Consider the following 22,622-nt stretch of genomic DNA (forward strand, 5'->3'; position numbering starts at 1 on the left):
CCTAATGTGCCTGAATGACAACAGCTCTGATTAGGGTCACCTGGCATATTCATTTCCACAGGGTCCTAATTCTATATGTAGCTGTTGTCAAGGGCCTTTAAAGAGCTAATCCCTGTCTTTCCTAGCAAATGACTGTACAACAGAAGAGGAGGAAGAGAAGGAGGAGGATGCAGGATATTATTCTCTTGATGCTAAGAATTTCTCAGCTGCCACCTCTCCCTTCTCTTAAGTAAAAGGAATCTTTCCCAGCCCATCTTTGTGGTGAGTGTGAAGAGCAGGACCATTTTGGTGGAAAAGCATAGTCATCACCCAAAAATAATGTCACGGCTGCAAAGTCCATATCTAAACCACTGCTTGGGAGTGGGTTGAACTACTTATGAATCTACATTCAAGTCACATTTTGCTGCCCAACTTTGTTACTTGTTCTTGGAGCACCCTTTGCACTGATCCCAGCTGGTGTTTCTGGGTGGGAAATCACAGATGTAGCCTAAGCATTACAGTATATCCAAGGGAGAAATCTGCTGTGTGGCTAGACACCGTCACTCATCTATCTTGCCATCTGACTGATCTGAGGCAGGGAAGGTAGTCTGGGCTACCTCTCCAACTTCGTCTATTATACGGATTCATGGGCAGTCCAGTCTTGAGCTCATTTATGGAAACAGGGTGCTGGTGAGAGTCTATCACCCCTTATGTTTATAATTTGTTGGTCTGAACAGAGTTACATGCTGCAAGAGCACAACAGAAAACTTTTCAGAAAGTATCTGAGAGCATCTGCATGTACAGCAGAAGTACCAGCTTTGTAGGACTGCTCGTGAGACTGAACTTTGCAGCTGGGGAGCATAGTGCCCATGGAAGAGCAGCCTGAGAGTGGGCCACACATTCTGGGTGTGACTAAGGAGTCAAATGAAATTCTCAGGTAGACTCAGGGAATGTTTTCTACTCTTAATGGATCTGGAAGAACAACCACAGATTCATTGGAACAGTCACTCCTGGTCTCTCCAGGAAAAAAGCAAACATCAAAACACTTTGGAAGACAAACTCTTTCCGTGTTATTTCTCTGGTTCACAGATTCAGGAGGATCAGATGAACCTTCGGGCTTTTCCATTCTCCTCTAGTACCAAATTACAATGCATTGGGCCTTTTCTTTTTGCCTGTCATGCTTCGAGCAGCTTATGATGAGATAGATTAAAATCATTTCACTTATTTATAACAGTTGCAGTAAATTTCTGGGTAAATCAGGAGGCTATTGGACAGAAGTCTGCTGTTTCTTTCGCTCCTTGAGTTAGAGCTGCGGAACACGGGAAGCTGATATTAGGTTCTGGCAATTTAAATCTGTTTAGCAAGGTTCTTAATAATCTCTGCATGTATATCACAGAAAACCTTTCACATATTGCTTTAAATAATTCAGAACTTTTCCAATATTGTATTAAATAATTCAAGAATAGGACAGACTTTGTGATTAATGATGTGTACCTGGAATTTCTGCAAATACAGCAAGGACTCAAAGTATGCTCTAGATACAAGTGTCCTGGCACCAGATCCCATTTATTCTTTGCCAAGGCAATAGTATGTATTAGAAAATTGGAAAAGTGCCTGCTTCTCAATGGAAAACTGACTTAGGCCAATGGTTAATGTGGTGGCTGCTGAAAGAGTCTGTTCTTGTCAGACAATACTGATTTGGCTGAGGACCTCTATTGTCTTCTGACTCCTATTTTTAATCTTCATGAATAGTATTTGTGCCTGTTGTGAAAATTAAATGGAGGTATAAATATTTCTGCAGGAGCTGAGGGTTTGTCCTGGTATTTTACCAGCCCTGATTTGAGAGCACGGAAATGGTGTGCTTTGTAAAGCAAAGCACATAAGCTTATTTTGCATGTTAACTTAATCCTAAAGGTCTTGGGGGTTGCTGTTATTCCCAGCTGTGCTCAGGTCTTCAGTCATGAAAAGTACCTGGAGAGTCTGTTGTCCTGCATTTGTTTGTGTAGGGAGATGGGAGTAGAGCAGCAATGCAAAGCCCTAAATACTAGAATTTCTGAGCTTTCACCCTGTTGACACAGCAACCACTTTCCCTCCTTAGTTAATCTGAAATGATCCTTGTTTTAGAGAGTATTGTCAACATTTTTGCCTAGGAAGTGAAAAGATTTCTGTAAACTCAAAGTGTTTTTTTGATTGAGGGGTTTCTCTAAGACATAAGGTAAATCAATGTTACATTGAAGTAGGAATAAAGCAAACAAACCCTCCCAAATACCCTTTTTAAAATAAAGGATATGCTAGTGAGCAGAACAGAATACCTAGCAAGGAGACTACAGATATCAGCACTATTGGAAATGCTCTGTAGATATCTGTATAGGAGTCTGATATTGGACTCCCAGACCAGCTACCTCAGTGAACAGCCACTTTACAAACATCAAAAAGACCAGTTAATTTTATTGGATTTTGGATGCTTTCAACAGAAAGACTCCACAGGGGATACACTGAGATGTGTCCAGCTTTAATATTTAAACACATTCAAGATTCCTAGAGGAAGAAAGAAGGGGGGAAACAAAAGGGTTGCTGCTGTGGCAACTGTATTTGGTATGTCATGACAAGTATATTCCCCTATATACGCCTCTCTGCCCCAGCAGCAGCTGGTGGCCTCAGGGCCATATGAATATGGTGAGGGACCAGCCTGGATGAAACACATTTTTATAGATGCTGAGCTGCACAGGCAATCTTGACTTTAGATATATAGGCTAAGGTTTGTGGTGGTTTTTTGTTTTGCTCTTTGGGTTTTTTTTTTAAGGAAAGTGCATCTCAGAAGGAAACTCACGTATTTAAAGGCAGGGACAAAAGTCAAGACTTATCAAATGACTGGTATCTAGAACAAAGCTCTGTATACACATTTGCATTTAAATAACAGAAGCCATTGCAAAGTGCGTGCACAAGTCTTTATTTCAGTGTTTTTGAGATCCATGCTACAATAAACGTCAGCATCTTTTTTCTTAGACTGACTGCAAAATGCTGCTCACTCTTTCTTATTAAAATCAAAGCTCTGAAAGATGACCAATTAGTGTGTCTCTGAGAAAGTCTCAGGGGTGAAGCATCTTCTTTAAATAAAAGGGGAAGATACTAATTTTCCATCCCTGTAGATTAACTGAAGAAGCCATAGTATTGTTGTGTTTCAGGGCACCAAAGGTGTGAAGGGAAGAGAGAGGGTAATGTACAACATCCACTTTTCAGTTTCGATGGAGACTTTGCTTTCTGTAAAGAATGAATAATTCAGTTTTCCCCCCTAACCATTTAAATTACAGTCTCCCTCTTATTATAAAGTAATCTCTCAAAGGAATAAATAAAGTTGACAAAAATAATCTTCATCAGGGTTGACACTGATTACACCAGACTGAACTCCCTCACTCATGGGGCTCGTCCACCTTTAAATGTCATCATGAGATGATACCTGTCTATCCTACTGTCAGTTTGAAGAGAGAAGAAGTCTCTTCCCAGTGGCTTCTTTTTCTAGCAAGACCAATTCTAAGTCATAAAACACAGGATGACAAGTCTTAAATCAGTGAAAACAATGATTTTTTGTTATTCACTCTGTCTCATGGTAGGAGGGGGGAAAACCACTGAAAAGGGGAAGTGAGCGGCAACTTCATGGGATTCATGGCAGATACATTTAAAACAAACAAAATGCTGATTGTTTGTTCTGTAAAATTAATTTCTGCAAAAGACCGTGTAGAACGATTATGTGACAGAAAATATTGTCACTGGCAACGCTTTAGATTAATCAGCAGTGGTGATTCACTACGCAGCTATTCTGTTGCATATCAAAAACAGCTGGCCATGTGGCTTCACCAGACTAGTCTGCTGGCACGTATCATCTCATTTTTATTGTTGATTGTCCATCTTTCAGAATAACAGACTCAGAAGACCATAGGTACTGCCATATCAAGTGAAATCAAAGACCTAACTAGCCCTGAAACCCCTACTGTACACAAAAGAAAGTCTGAGAAAAGGAAGCAGCCTGTTGAGAAATCGAATTGTGGCTGGCTTCTGTGACATGGCTCGTCTGAAACAGAGATAAGAATGATACTTAGATTTTCTGAACTAGCCAAAAACCTTCTTCCTTAGTCAGAAAATATTTTATTATTTCCTGATGACTTCCAGTTGTTTTATTAAATTTCCACCACCAGGAAAATATATTCCAAAATATGATTGTTCACTGAAACAGATTTTTTTTTTCTATTTTTGCTATGGTTAATATTTCATTACATTACAATAAATTGATATAGTGCCCTCATGCCTCTTTCTATTAGAGGGTGACTTGGATATTAACAGTTCATCTGCCACAGAGCAGTTTAACAGGCCTCCTTTGCCCAACAGCACAAAAGTGAATGGTTATGGATACTCTGTGATACAAACTGACATACCCTCAGGGCAGCATATACATTTATAATTTAATTCCCTGTGAGTTATTTCTTAGTATTAGAATGATTTTCTGTGCTGGTAAAAAAATCCTATTTCTGCTCCCAGATGGATAGCTCAGATAAAGTGCCTGCCTGCCTATATACCTTTTGTCCTGTGCGCAGTGACTCAGATAGGACAGCCTCCTGCCACTGCACAGGCTCACTGCCTTGGACAAGATGCTGAGAGGTAAAGAAATACACTTCAAGGGTTCTACTTTACAGATGCTGCCAGATATACTCCTGGCAGATGGTGCTGTCATGATGCAGCAAAAGACATATATAACATATGCATTACTATACATGTATACACAGAATATTACATTCATTAGCTCACAGGAGATTTCAGACTTATATGATGTGGCTTTTTGCTATTATCTAGTCCCTTTTCCTGTCTGCCATTTCACTTATTTGGAGCACTGAAGGTGCACTGCAATTCAGACTGGCCTATTCAGACACTATGTCTGGATAAATGAATGAAAGAAGTAGTTCCTTTAAGCTACCTCCATATGTGAATTAAGCTGCACTTACTGGAGAGCACGTTCAACAGCAGCAGGAGTACCTTGTTCATACTTTGCAAGTATTTAAAACAAAAGCCTTCTTCATTTTGTTCTAATATCCTGCTAGTCAAGGACTTCACACAAGAACTACAAAGGATTAAAACGGTTTTACATCTCTCCCAGCTCCTCAAGCAGCAGTGCTATGCCGCACCTGCACACATTGCTCAGAGAAGATATAGCAGCAGGTAGCTGCAATTATTGGGCAATGGCATGCCATGGCATCCAGTAATCTCCTGGTTAGTTTGTTTTTCAGAAGAGAGGTTAAGTCCTCTACAGAAAAAAAAAAAAAAAAAAACAAAACCTTATTTTAATAAACAAATAAATTTGACAATAGCATTACCTGAGCTTCCTGGGTTAGCATCATGCTTTTCTCAGAAAGGCACTAAGCATTCCTTTGACACCTAATTAACACTATAAAAGAAACTAAACATATTGGTATGGTGTCAAGATTTTCTTTGCACTAGTTGCATTGTCATGACTAAATAAAAAGGACTGATGTCTGGCTTTAAAAAAGGAGGAGGGAGAGGAGGTATGGTGAGAGAAAGGAATTACCCATTGATTTATTTTTTTACTTAACAGCAAAGGGGAATGAGCAATTTAAGGTCAGCAGCATATTGCTCAGCTGGCCTCAGAGCCTGCAAAATTACCAGCATTGTGTGTTGCAATAAATTGCATACTTTTGTCATCCCTGTTTGTTTGAAATATGTGTGAAATGAAGAGGGAAATAGCTAAGACCAGCACTAAGGACTGCACTGATCTGCCTAGAAGGTGAATGGGAGACAAGCCAGTCTGTTTTGTCTTGCCTAGTGGTATGAGTGTCCCTCTAACTCAGAAGCAGTCTCACTGCTGTCGTAATTGCTTCCTTGCAGCAGTGCAGCAGCCCCGGACCAGTGACATGCACAGCCAGGTTGGTCAAGAGGGATGTTGGCAATCCCAAAAAAGCTACTCCTCCCAGTTCCCTCCCTCTGTAACCCACTGACTCACCCCAAAGGGCTCACTTTTGAATCTGCGCAGAGTTTGCATGCTGTCATTGTACAGATTCGTCTCGCAGGCTTCTCAGTCATCATGCTTGCAGACACATTTATGCTACCAGTCCTTAAAGAACTCACCCTATGCAAAAGATATAAATTAAACACAAAGGTGTGGCTCAGCCAAGGCAGTGCATCACACCGTGAGCAGGTTACTAACAGTCGAAGTAGCTTTCCAGACTAATGACTCTCTCATCAGTCCAGGAAAACAGATCCTGTTGCTCCAGAAGGTCAAACTGCCCTTTATTTTGCTCCTGGCGATGTGAGTGCTGATTATAGTGCAGTATCCAAGACAGGTAATTCATGTCAAAAGGTGGAGAAAGTGGCTTTGCTTATTGATGTGTTGTCATCGCAACGTTCAGCCTTTCTGTTCATAGCTATTCATGTGAGTTACAGCAAACAATGCCCGCTCCTGGCATTAACTTGCTCTCCAGGCAGCTATTACTCAAAATGCACAATGGCCTACGGGACACCAAAAGATTTGCCATGGGTCTATTGACCAGGGGCAGCCTTGTATTGCACTCTGTAATGAAGTAGCATCAAAAGACATTTTTCCAGAGAAAGTTACCAGGTTGCCAGACCACGAGGATAAAATCCTTCACTTATCACCAGTTAGGCTGCTTTTGACATCATCCAGTGACGCACTGACCCCAGGAACAAGGGAGCAAACTGGGGTGTTACCAACACCAAAAGCACTGGGGCAGAAGCATTCAGTGGAGCATCTCATCATAGACAGGGGCTATTTCACCGTATTTCCTTTTTGTTAGAGGATTGTCACTAAGAATAGTGTAATAGGTTGTTAAGACCTCTCTTCAAAACACAAGGCAAATAGCATTCTGGTCACTCTACACCAGCTGAAAGAAAGAGTTGCTCTAGATTTGGTGATTGTCACTATGAATTCTGCAGTTCTGAAGTGTTTCCTGAAATCCCAGCCCAGGAAAGACTGAGATTAAGTCCCTGTCCAGCTTGATAAGAGATCCACTTGAAGTGATTTGTTAGATCCTCAATGAAATCTCCATACTCTCTCAAATTGACCTGATCATGGTAGTTGTCTCAGGTTGTGTATTTCAACGAGTCTGACACTAGATTTTAACCCATCTGACTATTAACTCTGAGCTGAATGTGGAAGGCAAAAGTGAATTTATTAGCAGGAATCTGGAGGCTTCAGGTCCTCAACGAGCAGCTCCAGTGCCAGCATAACCAGCCGCGGAGCACTCCAGCTCGGCGTACAGAGGGGTTTCCTCAACGGGGGGAACCTGAGGGGCGCGCAGAGACCTGCCAGGAGCCAGCAGCTCACACCACAGCGGCTGAGGAGACCCGGGCAGGGCCAGGAGCAACAGCAGCCAAGCCCCCACACCTACAAAACCTGCCCCCGGGGAGCACCATGCCCAGGGTGGGCAAACAGGGCACGGTGCAGCACTCCGCAGAGGGGCGGGTAGCTCTGCCAGCTCGGGCGGGGAGCAATGGCACCCACCCGGCAGAAGGCCCCGGCCGCTCGCCACTCCGCACCCGCCGGGCTGAGGCAGCTTCGCAGGCAGAGCCCCGGGGGAACACGCTGCCCCCGGGTGCCAGGCTGCAGGGGGGGCCCTGCTCTCCTCCAGCGCCGGCCGGCAGCGGTGAGCACGGCTGTGGGAGCTGCGCCCGGGGAGAGGAGCTCCTCCGCTCAGGGACAGAGCTCCGGGAGGGGCAGCGGGGTGAGGGGGATCAGGGACAGCGAGAGGGAGACAGGCTGCGGGAACTGCACCCGCCTGCCTGCGACAGGCCGGCCAGGCCAGCGGGACACGGAGGATCCCTTATCCTCTCCCCGCCCGGCAGAACGCGGTGACTTAAGGGACAGGGGGCAGTGGCGACAAGGCCCTGCCCAGCGCAGCAGGCACGTCTCCTCCATGACCACCCCGTCTTCCCAGGTGCCCTGGGGTAACAGGTACGGGTCTGCAAGTGGAACCAAACAAGGAGAATGATGGTTCATCTAAATTAGAGGAGTCATCAAGGGTAGGTCAGCCTGTGCCCTGCATCAAAACCGCTTCCAGAAAGAAAATAAGTCAGGTCATTGTCATAGGAGACTTTTTGTGGGGAACAGAAGGCCCACTGGAGCCACTTCTTAGGGAAGTCTGCTGCATCCCTGGGCCCAAATTAAAGATTTGAAGAAAAAACCTCTCACCCTGGTATAGCCCTTGGATTGTTATTAGTGATTTTTCACGTAGGAAGCAATGAAGTTGCAATAAGAAGTTTGAGGACAATCAAAAGAGACTTCAGGGCCTCAGGAGAACTGGTTAAGGGATCAGAAGCAGTAGTATTCTCTGTACTTCCAGTTGCAGGGAATGATGAGGGAACAAACAGGAAGAACCAGCTAACCAATACCTGTCTCCATGACTGGTGTCATACGACAGCAGGTCTGCAGGCGACAGACAGGGTACACCTTTCTTAAGCGGTGAGAAGGATCTTTGCACAGGAATTAACAGGGCTTATTGAAAGAGGGGAAGGGGATAAAACCAGGCTCACCAGAGAGAAGCCTGGGGGCAGCACACCAATGTTTGAGGGATGGTGTGTCAGCAAGCTCTTTCAGTCTGCTTCACAATGTGTGGAGTACGCTGGAGCACATTTGAAATGTCCTTGTACTAATGGACGCAGGACCTTGGCCATCTCAGTGGGGGTAGGGGATGGAGATCCACACAGCAGCAAAGACGTAAGGGTTGTTGATGTGTTGGAAACCATGGAAGCACCTGAGAACAGTCCCATAGGAATTAGGGCTTCTCCCCAGTAATGGTGCTAGGGTCAATAGCCCAACTGAAGCTCACCTACAGCAGTGCGTGCATGGGCATGCACGCAGCGTGGGCAACAAACAGGAGTTGGAAGACCTTGTGTAGCTGGTAAACTATGATGTCGTTTCAGTCACGGAAACATGGCGGGATGACTCACACAGCTGGAGTGCTGCAGTGGATGGCTATAAATCCTTCAGAAGGGAAAGGCAAGGAAGGAGAGGTGGTGGGGTAGCCTTGGATGTTAGGGAGTGTTTTGAGTGGTTAGAGACAGACTATGGTGATGAAAGGGTCAAGTGTTCATGGGCAAGAATCAGAGGAAAGGCCAACAAGGCAGACATCACGGTGGGACTCTGTTATAGACCACCCAACCAGATGAAGAGGCAGATGAAATATTCTATAAGCAGCTGGGAGAAATCTCACGATAGATAGACCTTGTTCTCATGGGGGACATCAGTTTACTAGATTTCTAAGGGAAATACAATATAGCAGAAAGGAAACAGTCTAGGAGGTTCTTGGAGTGTGTGGGAAATAAATTCCTGACACATTTGGTGAGGAAGCCAACTAGGGAAGGCTCCCTGTTGGTCCTGTTGTTTCTGAACAGAGAAGGGCTTGTGGGTGATGTGATGGTTGGAGGCCGGTTTGGGTGATCATGAAATGACAGAAATTTCACTTCTCAGAGAAGTAAGGAGGGGTTTAGCAGAACTGCTACCTTGGACTTCCAGAAGGCAGATGTTGGCCTGTTTAGGAGACTGGTTGACAGAGTCCCTTGGGAGGCAGTCCTGAAGGGCAAAGGAGTCCAGGAAGGCTGGGCATTCTTCAAGAAGGAAAAGTTAAAGGTGCAGGAGCAGGCTGTTCCTCCGTGTCAAAAGACAAGGCATCAGGGAAGAAGACCGGCCTGGCTGAACAAAAAGCTTTGGCTGGAATTCAGGAAAAGCAAGATTGCTTTGGAAGAAGGGGCAGGCAACCCAAGAGGACTACAAAAATGTCACAAGGCTATGCAGGGAGAAAATTAGAAGGGCCAAAGCCCAACTAGAACTTAATCTGGCTACTGCAGTAAAAGACAATGAAAATGTTTCTAGAAATACATTAGCAACAAAAGGAGGACTAAGGAAATCTCCATCCTTTATTGGATGCAGGTGGAATCAGAGCGACAAGGGTGAGGAAAAGGCTGAGGTACTCAATGCCTTCTTTGCCTCACTCTTCAATAGTAAGACCAGTTGTTCTCAGGGTACCCAGACCCCTGAGCTGGAAGACAAGTACTGGGAGCAGAATGAAGCCCCCTAATCCAAGGGGAAATGGCTAGTGATATGATACACCATGTGGACATACACAAGTCTGCGGTGCCAGATGAGATCCACCCAAGGTACTGAGGGAGTTGGCAGTGCTCACCAAGCCACTTTCAATGATTTATCAGCAGTCTTGCTTAACGAGAGAGGTCTCAGTTGACTGGAGGTTAGCAAATGTGACAGCTATTATACAAGAAGGGCCAGAATAAGGTTCCGGGAAACTATGGGCCTGTCACTCTGACCTTGGTGCCAGGGACGCTGATGGAGGAGCTCATCCTGAGTGCCATCACACAGCACATACAGGATGACCAGATGCTCAGGCCCAGTCAGCATGGGTTTATGAAAGGCAGGTCCTGCTTGACTAACCCGATCTCATTCTATGACAAGGTGACCCACTTATTGGATGAGGGAAAGGCTGTGGATGTTGTTTACCTGGACTTTAGTAAAAGCTTTTGACACCGTTTCCCACAGCATTCTCCTGGTGAAACTGGCTGCTCATGGCTTGGACAGGCATACTCTTCACTGGGTAAAAAAACTGGCTGGCTGGCTGGGCCCAAAGAGTGGTGGTGGTGGTGAATGGAGTTAAATCCAGTTGGCAACCGGTCACAAGCAGTGTCCTCTGGGGCTCAGTATAGGGGCCAGTTCTGTTTGACATCTTTATCAATGATCTGTATGAGGGGATTGAGTGCACCCTTGGTAAGTCTATAGATGACACCAGGTTGGGCAGGAGTCCTGATCTGCTTGAGGGTAGAAAAGCTCTACAGAGGGATCTGGACAGGCTGGATTGATGGCTCAGGGCCAATTTTATGAGATTCAACAAGTCTAAGTGCTGGGTTCTGCCTTTGGGTCACAACAACCCCAGGCAATGCTACAGGCTTAGGGAAGAGTGTCTGGAAAGCTGCCTGGTGGAAAAGGACTTGGGGGTGTTGATTGACAGCCAGCTGAATATGAGCTGACAGTGTGTCCAGGTGGCCAAGAAGGCCAATGGCATCCTGGCTTGTGTCAGCAACAGCGTGGCCAGCAGGGACAGGGAAGGGATCTGAGCCCTGTACTCGGCACTGGTGAGGCCGCCCCTCGATTCCTGTGTTCAGTTTTGGGCCCCTCACTACAAGAAAGACATTGAGGTGCTGGAGCGAGTCCAAAGAAAGGCGACAAAGCTGGTGCAGGGTCTAGAGCACAAGTCCTATCAGGAGCAGCTGAGGGATGTTTAGTCTGGAGAAAAGGAGGCTCAGGGAAACATTATCACTCTCTACAGCCACCTGAAAGGAGGCTGTAGTGAGGTGGGTGTTGGTCTCTTCTCCCAAGTAATGACTAGTAGGACAAGAGGAAATGGCCTCAAGTTATGCCAGGGGAGGTTTACACTGGATATTAGGAAAACTTTCTTTACTGAAAGGGTCATCAAGCACTGGAACGGGCTGCCCAGGGAAGTGGTGGAGTCACTGTCCCTGGAGGTATTTAAAAGATGTGTAGATGTGGCACTTAGGGACATTGTTTAGCGGTGAGCTTGGCAGTGTTAGGTTAACAACTAGACTCAGTGATCTTAAGGGTCTTTTCAAAACTAAATGATTCTATGATTCTAGGTATGTTTGTCCTTTCCTCATGTATTCTTCCATTATAGACACCGTTGCACCTAACAAATCAAATACCATGAAGCTCCCCTCTTTCATTTTAGGCTTCACTGGGCAACAAGATCAAGCTACCCTAATGCTACAGCTCGATGAGCTGTGCAGTACCATGAGCCACAAGGTATCATGGGAGGACTTGAAATTCGCTGTTTGTTGCATCTTGTCCTCTGTCAGCATTGACTTCAGTCTCATAGCACTTCTGTGAATGAAAGCACTTTTCCCCAGCTCAGCCATGGGAAAGGAAGGGAAATATCCTGCATGTCATTTATCCTCGTTCTGAAGAAAAAAAATTACTGGGTCCAAAGAGGAACACTGTTTACTGTGTGCTTTTTCTCCCTCTGGCTTTGATTTCATGTGTAGAAGAGAAATCTTTTTCTTCACTTATATTTTACTAATCAATGGATTGATCATGTGGAGGACAGAGCAAGACTCATCAATCTAAGGTGAAGCTTTCTGCTGGTCCTTCTGAGGCATTAGGATCTCCACAAACCATCTCAACTCTGCACTGCAGGTGCCTGCAGTGAGAGTGGTGGAGGTGGGGATCCCCCACTGGGGGTTGTCACATCCTATGAAACAGTCCTGGCTGCTCTCATGGTGGTGAGAAACCCTGTTGGATCGAGAAGGTGCATCAGGCAATGAAGACTCAGCAAGCTCCATGCAATTAAGTTTTCTTTCCACTCATGGGAATAGTCAGCAGACATGTGGAGCCCTGGTGACCAAGAGACACACTCTCTGAAAGTCAGGGGCATCGTTTATTTACCCTCTGCTGCTTTACTGTGATGATTCTGCAGTCTGCTGGGGCTGAGGGTGGCCTGGGCACAGGCACGTGGTCTGATGTTGTCAGTCTCTTCCCATGAGCCACTGGAAAGGCACACAAGTTTTGGTCATTACTAAAAGCCATTCCTTACATACCATTTTTTCCAGCCCACTCTTCCAATCCTTGGTCTTGGTCTCTGTGCACACACACATCTACCCCTCGTTACTGTAGGGGATAGAGTCTGTGGTCCTTTGCCACTGTAATGTTTATACTTCTGTGTTCTTTGTTGCAGGAAAGGAAGGAGATGATGAGAGATCGGCTGGAGTCTATGTGTACAGCCTCGTGGTGTCCTGGTTTTATCTTTGACATCATCCTTTCATGGTTTGTCAGCCATGAAAGCATTCAGAAAGGCAACAACAGGACAGCAGGAAGAGTTGTTGCAACCCTACAACTGATACGGGCTGCTGCTCCCTTCTCCGAGTTCCTGCAGCGATGGGGTGAGCTGGCTGGCTCAGGAGCCACTATCTCATCAAGATGCATGACACTTGGTGCAGCACCAAACAGCCTCTGCAGGGATTCACCCATAGCTGCTGGTTGCCTGGATCTTGCTTCTGGCCTAAGCAAACTCCAGATGCAGTGGGACCTAAGATCGCTAGCCCTGAACAGAGCAAGGGGGAATCACCTCACATGGAAACAAGGCACTGCCTGCCAGCAGCATCTAGAACCAGATTTCCAACTCCTACCCTTGCCCCCAGGCAAGCACAGGTTTCAATGACCTGTTGAACTTGCACAAGCAATGTAAACTGCAACATGCAAGTGCATGGAGCTGTCACCCAGCCCTCATCTTCCAGGGGAGCTTCCTCTGAAGAACTCCCCAGTGTCACCCACAGTTTTGAAGGTCTGGAGGAAGCTCTTCTAGAGCTACACACAATATTTAGCACAGCCCCACATACTCAAAATGCCACTTGTGTAACTGACACACCTCTGGAAGCGGCTTTTTTATTTATTGCAACAACACAATTTTTCAAAGTTTCTAAGATTTTTGAGCATTTTAGAGTGAAAGGACATTTAGTGCCACTTTTATGTGTAAGCTGCCTACAGCTCCATATTACTTTGGGTATAAAGCGGATGAGCAAAAGGCCTTTAAACTAGTGTTGTTGCACCTCTGATCTTGATTGATGTTGACACCAATTAGCAGAAAAGGAATCTTCCAGATAAAGGAAAAGAAGATTTTATTAAGCCCTAAATGCCAAGAGTCAGAATTCAATGCAAAATTCATTAGTGCTTATGGCAGGAGTCCTACCAGCTATTGCCAAGGGGTTAAAGGGAAATAAAAATTACATAAATAAGATTTTCAGGACTTCTAAATCCTAGCTTGAACAGTAAATGTATTTGGGTGATTTTACCTTGCTATTCTATACCCCTACGTGTTAAGGCTGTTCTGTCACACTCACTAGTTTTAATCAGAGTCAACTCCTACTGAAACCAGTCGTGTTGTTCTGAACAAAGAACAAAGAGAAAAATAGAGGTAATTTTTTTTCATTCAGTCCTAAATCCATTTTTGTAAATGCAACATTCACCAGGTAGAGTAATAAGTCTTCATATGGTATAAATATAAATTTTAAATGTATAAATACATACGTGCATATGTATATATACAAGATCAAAATTTTATTTTAAATTTCTGGCTCATGTACAGCGACCCAAAGCTGTATATATAAATACTTGTCTTTGCAGACTTTTACCCATAACAATGGCTCAGAAAATAAAGCGACTTTGCAAGTTTTATTATGGTGTATCACTATTAAATCCCGGTTTAACAAAGCTCTGAAACCATATCTGAAAGCTTTGTAAAAACAAAGATTAAATATGCTTTTTATGAACCAGAAGTGAAATTGTGACAGTTAGGAGTCTGGAGAACTTCGAGCACTTGCTCTGTAAGAGAAGTGCCACAGCTGCCTGCTATTCCGATTCACAGCTCTTACAGAAACTATGTTTTGGAGCAGAAACATATACTTGGGCAAGTCGCGGCAGTTCCTTCCTATGGCTTGTGTTCACAGCACTCAGAAATCTTGCATATTCATATGTCTCCGTGTTCACCAGAAAGTATTTTGCTTTCTATTGCTAAGCTCTTCAGCTTTGTGAGGAAAATCATAGGTTCCAGTTCCCCAAGACTGAGCACCTGCCTACCCAGAAACACACCCACAGATTTGCATTCCTCTCTCCTTACAGGGCGTCTGCTCTTTCTGTTCAAAGGACTGCAGACACAAGCGCCAATTTATTACAACTCAATTTATCCAATCATAATTCAATTTCAACATGTCCTAAGACATGTTCTTCCACTGGCAAAGGATTATGATGACCATCAGTTTACATCTACTTGTCAGAAGCCCCAGGGCAAATATTGACTCTGAATTTACCTTCCAGTCTCATTTACTGCATCAAATGCCAAGAGTTTTTGACAGCAACATCCTAGACTCATAGCTAGTAATTTATTGCCATTTCTCGCTTGCTGTGAACGTTAGGGATTTGGTTTATACATCTCTCATCTTCCAGGGCTAGGCACTGCAGTTCTGTTTCACTTTACTGGTGTATTGCTATTCCCCTGAAAAGACTTAATCCTAGATTTATTCTATAAATTAAAGTATCCCATTGCCGTCTTTGCATTGTTTGTTCCTGCCCTCCAACCAAACATTCTCCCTTCTTTAATATATACCTGTTGTCTCCCTGCTGCTTATGGCAGGGGTTCATTTTCTTGTTATAGATTTGAGAAACTTGACACATTGTGAGAGCTTTGCTCTCTGAGGGAGGTTAAGCACTGTTTTTATTTTTTAAAAATCCTTGATGGTTGCCCATAAAAAACCAAAACAAAACAAAACAAAAACCCAACACTGTTCTGTTGGTAAATCCCATATTCTGAAAATTTGTGAACCTGGAAACTCTGATTGGAAAAATGAGAATAATTCTAGAAATGGGGATGTGGGATTTCAGTGAATATGTTCTGTAGACTCCTACTCTTATCTGATGCTATACTGCCTTAATTTCTCCTCAGTCCTTTTCAGCCACATTATGCTCTCACAGTATTTACATGTTCTGTAAATGAAGAAGGATGTCTGCTCACTGATGGTGGTTATTTAAGCCGCTCTGCTTTTTGGATCTTGATCATACTTCCTAATGTATCATTTTTATAATAGCAAATCTTTTTCCACTAAACATTTAAATGTGGAGAGAAAGTGTTCCTGTTCTGCGTGTAAAACCTATCTAGCAAAATCCCAGCACCGGACCTAAAGCCACATGTCACCAATGTTCATTGGTCCTTCAGCAGCAAGTAACACATTGCAAAAAGCTGTATCCTCCTCTAAAGGATCTCGGCAACAAAATATTGGGCACCTGGCCAAGACTTAGAGACTAGGACTGCTGTCTGTGCGTGTACATAACAGTCAAGAAAGCACCTACCCAGAGAAGTATTATGCATGGTTTCAACCTCTGCACCTCTAGAAGGATCTCTCCGGTGTTCACAGAACTGTGGGGGAATGTTTCAGAAACCAGTAGATGAAAGTATTTTTGTTCTCTTTCTCTTGCTTCTTGATGAGGAAAAGATAGGAAAAACCTTGCTGGAAGTAGAGCTTGTTACTCTGTCTCTCATAACTATGCTGCAGAACTCCTCGGAGGACTAGGGTGGGGCATTTACAAATTTGAAGTAAGGGGACATTGACTCAATCACACAATAGATATACTTTGTTTGTTAACAAAACAGAAATAATTCTTGGTTAAAAAACTATTTGCAGGGAATCAGATCTATTCCAGCACTATATACAGATTCTGTTAGTTCTTCCTTCATTACAGAGAAAGAAGAAAAGACTTCACAGGGTTTCAAATTTACAGTGTATCAACAAGAATATTTTAAAGCTTTCTGATACAGAGACAAGGCAAAATTTATAACTCTGTCGCTTTTCTCACTCTGGAGTTACCTGTAAGCAGTCAGGCAGAGAATGGGAAATGAAAATTGAGTGTTTTTCATAGCTATTCATATATAACAGGACCCCAGCAAAAATGCTTACATTGCCGTCCCTGTCAGATTCTGTGAATCCACAAATCCTGCTAAATACCTAATATCACAACTAAAGATGTGCCTAGATGTGCAAGCTGTCAGTTATTTATAAAAGGCCTCTTATCAGGACCTGCACTGACAATAATATCTGCAAATGTCGAAGGGCCCTCAGCTGTCAAACAAGAAATCATCATCCAGCTGTGTGATAAGTGTAACTGCCAGGTGCTTAGTCTACAAGCAGAATGTAAGGGGATAAACAACATCTACCACCAGGACATCAAGGATGAACCTGACCAGAGAAAAAAACATGTGAGCAAACTATTAGGGCTATTGTTAAGCCTGATTTTGTTGTCAGTGCAGCCAGCACCCATTGCTGATAGGGAATATCAGGAGTCTACCTGGAGGTGTCAGCGGTACTTCTGTTAGTTCTGCCTATACACCATCAGACAGAACGGTCAGTTTTGGTTGTGGCAAAATGTGAGGCGTTGCCAGCAATCCTAACAGCTACCATTTCAACTGATGTTTCAACATAAGTCATGATGGGTGGAAATGGTAGAACTATGGACATATGTGCACTTTGAATCTGGTCTGTGATCCAAACTGTCTTCAGTTATGATTGACAAAAACAAGTACAATAATCTATACCAGGCCTCAACACCATTGCTAGACAGAGAGAAGGTATTACAATAGCTCCCATGAACTTGTATAATGTCTTCTAAAAGCCACGGAAACTTTTATTTCAAGGCCAGGTTGGGCAGCATTTTGAGCAACCTGGTCTAGTGGAGGGTGTCCCTGCCCATGGCAGGGGGGGATTTGGAACTAGATGATCTTGAAGGTCCCTTCCAACCCAAACCATTCGATGATTCTATGATCCTGTGGCAGGCACCTCCATGGTTTAGCTGGAAATTGTGCACATTGTCAGATGCAGGAAATACAAACAGGATTTTCTTGAACTGTAAAGTAACTTACTGAGTGAGGATATTTTTTCTCTGAATGGGCAGAAGATGGAAGTCATGCTCCGTAGAACAATCCACAACAGCAGAAAAGGACCAACAATTAGTTAGAACCCCTCTATTGACTAACAAAAATTAGACATATTATCAGTGCATACCAATCTCTTGAGAATCCAGAGTGTGAAAATTGGACCCAAAGTGTAAATTACACACTAAGTGACAAGAATTTTAGAACATTGATCATTTTGAGTCAGTCATTTGAGAAATTAATTCTTTAAGAATGATAAAACTGCTGGTCTTCATGACATCTGACAGCTGAGTAGATGAAATACCTTGGCTGAATGACAAATATCTGAATACTCCAACCATTTATTGTGCATTGCTGTCAGTGTGTTAGTGCATGTATGTCATGGCACTCCAAAAATCAGAGAAGGATGCTTCAGAGCCAAAGAACAGTAGGCCTGTGTCCATACGGCATCATCTTCACAAATGGCATTAACATCTGATCTTAATTAAATTAGTTATCACCATTTGCTAAATGACTCCTAATACCAGAGCAAGCTGGACTCTTCCCAGAAAGTCCCTGCTGTTTAAGTGCTTAACATCACTGAGCAGCTCCAAGAGAGCCTTGGGAGGGCATGGAGAGAGACTCTATGCCTGTAGATCCATCAGCAGCTGCTCATGACACTGGACAAATCCGAAGTATGTAATTATTTGTAATTATTAAATTACACAAATTGATCATCTCTCCATAGGGACTGCACAATGAAAAGTTTATGTAAAGCTATGAGAGAAATAGAGCCAGTGGTACAGACAGCAATATGAACTATCAGAAAATGGGACTTGTACCGATATTTTCAGCATCCGTCAAAATAAGCAACCAATGTATGATCATATAATCTTATTTCTTGCGGATGACTTAGGCATCACAATCCAAATTAGGACTTCAGTTGTAAGGATTGCATGCAAAATCAAAGCCAGGTTGACTTGAGCAACTTCCATGGATATCTGATTAGCACATCCAAAGACAACTCTATATGAATTCACATGAAACATATCCAAGTCTCTTCCACCTTTAGACTCAATAAGCAACTAAACAATTTTGCACATCCAAGATTGAGGGTGGTTCACCCATGACTAGCACCTCGTATATCTGGGCATCATACTACATTGCACACTTTTCTGAAGGCCAGAGAAATCAAAATGTGAAGTGAGTGCCTATAAGAGCTCAGTTTCCAAATGGAGGTGATGGGGAGATGAGGGGACTGATAGCAACCCAATAATGCTGTGAACTCACACAGTACCACTCAGCACCTGTATGTGTGCTCTGTGTGGGAAAGATCGGGGTTTGCAGAATTAGATAGGCTGCTACGATGGATCAAAACTGCATTGTCTTACTGGATATCTAGGATAAGTATGTCTTTCTGTGGATCACTCTATCCGATACCATGAAAGCACTAGCTATTACCAGAGAACGCATGTTGCATGTTTATGGTGGTGCTGAAAAGTTTTCTAGCTACAGCACAAATACAAAAGCTGTGACAGCTACAAAACTGGAAATGTACCACATAATCAGTAGGGTATTTAAAACTAGCATAGATTCAATCAAATAATAATAATAATAATTATTATTATTATTATCATTATTATTATATTACCTTACCTAAGTAACCTGAGAATGGATTGGGCAACTTGGAGACCTTCTCACACATGAGTCAGCTGGAAGAAAAAGAACACGCAGAAATGTGATTATTATAAATACACAGAAATGTGTGAACATAGAGACTGGCTGAACAGTACAGCACATCGTGGTCTGTGGCATCATGAAAGAGTTGTAAAATACTAAGAATTTAGCCCAGGCAACCCATTGGTCCATCTCTTATGTTCACTTTATGAAACTGTATCAGAAAACAAGAAAAGGATGTGCAACAGGAAAAAGGAAGCACAGAGATAGCTGTGCAGGCATGGAAGGATAAGTAACTCTTTTCTTCCCTTTCTGCAAATCAGAACAAAGGTAAAAGACTGAAAAGCCTTTTTCAAAACCTAACGGTCCGTGACAGGAAAGAGGAAATAATGCCCTAATTGCCAAAAATGGCAAGGAAAGGAAAGAGGGCAGAGTGTCACGGTTACAATTTGTTTCCAATTCATTCTCTCTCTCCAAGGTTCCTTCTGCCCTTTAAGAAATTTGTACTTAAAAAATAATGGACTAGACAATTTCCAAACCAGGAGCCTGGTATAATTCATTTTAATGCCACTCCAGCTGGCTGGGCAATACAATAGATCATCACATTGTGAGAGAACCCTTTGGTCCAGACTATGTATCAGACTGAACTTCTAGATATATAGCATATTTGTCATGACTATGCTGTCACACAAGGTTACCATGCTGGTATGCAATATTTCTCCATCTTCCCCTCAGTGAATTTGGTTCTTTTAGCCAAAATGGATCTAATCAACATAAAAAAAACCAATGCTGACTTTTTCCAAGTCAGATTCCCAGAGTTAAATTATCTACCATGACACACTCAGGGAAGGTATCAGCAGACAGTATGGTTTCACATAATCTTCAAGACTATTCTTCTTAGTATAACCCAGTCTTGGAACCAAAAATTTAGTCTTGGAAATATGTGCTGTATTTTACTTAGTTTTAGCTAGACCAGATATCCTTCAGTGCTTTTTCTATTTAGAATGAGACCTATGAATAAACAGAGGATTTCTTCTTCTTTTAAGGTTATTGCCCTCAGCATAGAAAAAATAATAAAATTCTGCATAGTTTTGGGTCATTTTTTTTCCAGATCCAGTGACAAAACACTTGGAACATGCCAGGTTTGGAGTCACTTATTGTTCCTCTACTAGGAAACCAAGCCAAAAGGTCCAAGACATCACAAGAGACCTGTCACAGACCCTGGGATCAGAAAAAGTTCCATAACTAATTAAAACTTTGTTTTGGAAGACACGCAGTACTTGATATTTCCGCTGTTTTCATGGGAAATCAGTGCTCTGAACTTCTGACAAATCAGGTCGTTTATTCAAGCTCCTTACTGTGAACTAAGGTCTCTGAACTTAGCTCTGACTGCTACTGTGAACTTTGATCTAAGAGGTTTAAATATATATGGATAATAGAAATAAAATCCACTTTTGCTCAAAGGTCATTGTCAATAGTGTTTATTTTTTCTAGTCTTGTTTTCTCTTCCAGCATACATACATTTGTGTCTATAAGTGACAAGTTTGACCAGACCAGCATTGATTAAACCAACCCACAGACTCACTCAATATTTCAATGATTGAGGATTGCTGGAGGAAAAGAAATATTTATTTTTGTTTCGCCTTCCATTTCCAGCTAGGAGTTAAGCCAGCAGTGACAAAAATCTGCTGTGCAAAGATCTTTCTATGCTATTTCCATCCAGAAAGCCTTGTGCATCCCCCAGGAAAGCCTCTTCTCATGAGCGTCCCACCTTGTTCCAATGAGCTTCTCAGGTCTGACAAGCTGAGTCGAGGTCCCTTCTGGCTAATTAGATTACTGCAAACTCCCTGCCACCTATTTTTCTCCTCTCCTTAACATTCACATCACTGCAGCTAAAGCTCCTTATCCATTACCATTCAGACAGTGTATCTATTTACTGACAGTCCTTAACCCTTTTCACCATCTCTAATTCTGTCCTTAAGGCCTTGTGCTGCTCCTTCCTGCCCGTACTTATGCTCCTATCTTTATCCTTTCCACCTTGTTCTGCCTTCACACTCTTTCCTCAAGTTCATTCTTTCTTCTGGTCCATCAGGGCTATATCAGCCTCCTGTTCTTGCTCAGATCCGCTCACTTTCTATCCTCTCGACAGACTTCTCCCTCCACTCTCTGCAAGAGCAAGAGTTACTGTCTTGGAGCGCAGTCCCACGGGCCAGTTCCCCTGAGTTATATTTGGGTAGGGCTTCCCAGCACATCAGCAACATTGTGATAACTGGTCATGTTCACACTCCCACCCTAACAGATGTGAGGTGGTGTCTGCTTCTGAGAGGGAGTTGCTACACCAGCATAAGATCCTGAGAACAAAGCTTAGAAGTAGTAAAGAAAAAGCAGGAAAGAGGCAATGAGAAATGCAAGTTGTGTGGCTGGAACAACCCATGCTTTGTTACTGCTACTACTAAGCAACAGCAACAGTAGTAACAGTACTATACTCTTACTACTTTTTAAGAAGAAAAGGGATGTTTGCAGCATAGAGGGAAAGGAGACTGTGGCTACCAATATCTGGCAAGTATCTCTCCAGTGGGCTATAGCTCCTTCAGTGCGAAAATGACATTAAGATGGTCTGCTCTGGCAGGGACTTACTGCAGGTGTTAACCCACAAATGCGTCCTGGCAGCTGCCCGAAAGATCTAGGGACAGAGAACAAGAGTCAGAGGTGAGACTTGGCAGCACTTTCACCTGCATGGAGCAGGGGGCATGGCTCCATCATGCTGAGCCAGCCTCCCAGATAATCCTTGAGCCCAGCCAAGGAGGAAGATGGCTTGATTTCACCTAAACCTTTTTTTTTTCTGGGATACAGGCTTGAAAAATATAAGGCTGTAAAGAGCGAAAGTGTTGTATCTAGGGAGAGGTGACTGGGAAACTGTTGTCCCTGAGCACTCAACTACTATATTCTTCATCATGGCAACTTTCATGTTTAGTTCAGTGAGAGCAGACTTTGGCCAAAACCAAGTAAAGCCCTATTTCTTGGGTTGCATTGCTCCATGCAAGATGAAGAGCCTAAACAGACAAATCTCATATGGTATTGGCATTAGAAAGGTGCCCCTAGGGCAGCATTTCTCAAACAGACGTTCCTTAAATGAGTAGTGGTCACTAGAATTTTCTGGCTCTTGGCTGTACCATACCCAGGAAGCCATGGACCAGGTAAAAAGGCTGAAGCTCTTTTGAAATGATTTGGCTACTGCAGATCACCCTGCAGGGTGCAGCAATGAGTAAAAACTCAGGTCAGATGGTCACAGCAGGCAACTGGGATCTAAGAGTTCTTCCATTGGCACATTATCCTCAAACACTGGCATAAAGCAATTGACTTTTCTGTACTTCACTCAACACAAGCATAGTTAGCATTACTTGAAATAATAGATGGCACATTACCTGAGAAATGCATTAAAGTTGTGAAAATGTTAAATATCATAGAAGAGTA

This window comes from Athene noctua, chromosome 2 (genome assembly GCF_965140245.1).
Source record: "Athene noctua chromosome 2, bAthNoc1.hap1.1, whole genome shotgun sequence".
NCBI classification, from domain to species: Eukaryota; Metazoa; Chordata; class Aves; order Strigiformes; family Strigidae; genus Athene; species Athene noctua.